Below are 799 nucleotides of genomic sequence, written 5' to 3' on the forward strand. Positions count from 1 at the left end.
ACATGGGTTGGGTCCTCGCTATTTGTCTGATTGAATATTCCTTTATGAGCCTTCTCAGCCCTTAAGGTCTTCTGTTGAACCTCTTGTGATTCCTTCAATTTCCCAAGCTCATTTGATGAGAACTAGAACTAAGGCTTTTTCCGTAATTGCTCCCCAACTCTGGAACTCTTTACCAGCAGAAGTACGGTTGTCTCCCTCTCTTATGATATTTCGTCATCAGGTTAAGACGTTTTTATTCCGTCAAGCATTTAATTTAAATGTTACATAGGATGTTTTTAACTTTTGATATATTTCGTTGTTGACTATGTGTATTTTAATATTGTTGTTCTTATGCTAATTTTACTGTTCTTGATTGTTTATGTTCGCCACTCTGAGTTCTTTGAAAATAGAGCGGGCTATAAATGTTTTAAATAAATAAATAAATAATAAATTTTGGCTATAGGTACATCCTTAAACCGCAAGGTTTTTTGCCTATTAGTGAATTTCTCTGCTTTTTAATCCAGGAGGTAAGAAATGGGATCCTGTGCAAATTTGCTGAGAATGGATTGATCATTTGCATGCTTATTGAGTTCAGTGGGATTTACTCCTCTGCAATCATGCTTTGGATAGGTGAAGCTGACCACTGGGGATGGGGAGGGGAGGAGAAGGAAGAGGAGGAGGAGGGAGGGGAGAAAAGGCAGAGGGGAGGACTGGGATAGGAGCAGGCAGGAGGGGGAGGGGAGGAGGAGGACAGGTTTGATCATGTGCATGTTCATGGAGTTCAGTGCGATTTACTGCCGTACAATCATGCTTAGGATAG

This window comes from Rhineura floridana, chromosome 8 (genome assembly GCF_030035675.1).
Source record: "Rhineura floridana isolate rRhiFlo1 chromosome 8, rRhiFlo1.hap2, whole genome shotgun sequence".
Taxonomy (NCBI): Eukaryota; Metazoa; Chordata; class Lepidosauria; order Squamata; family Rhineuridae; genus Rhineura; species Rhineura floridana.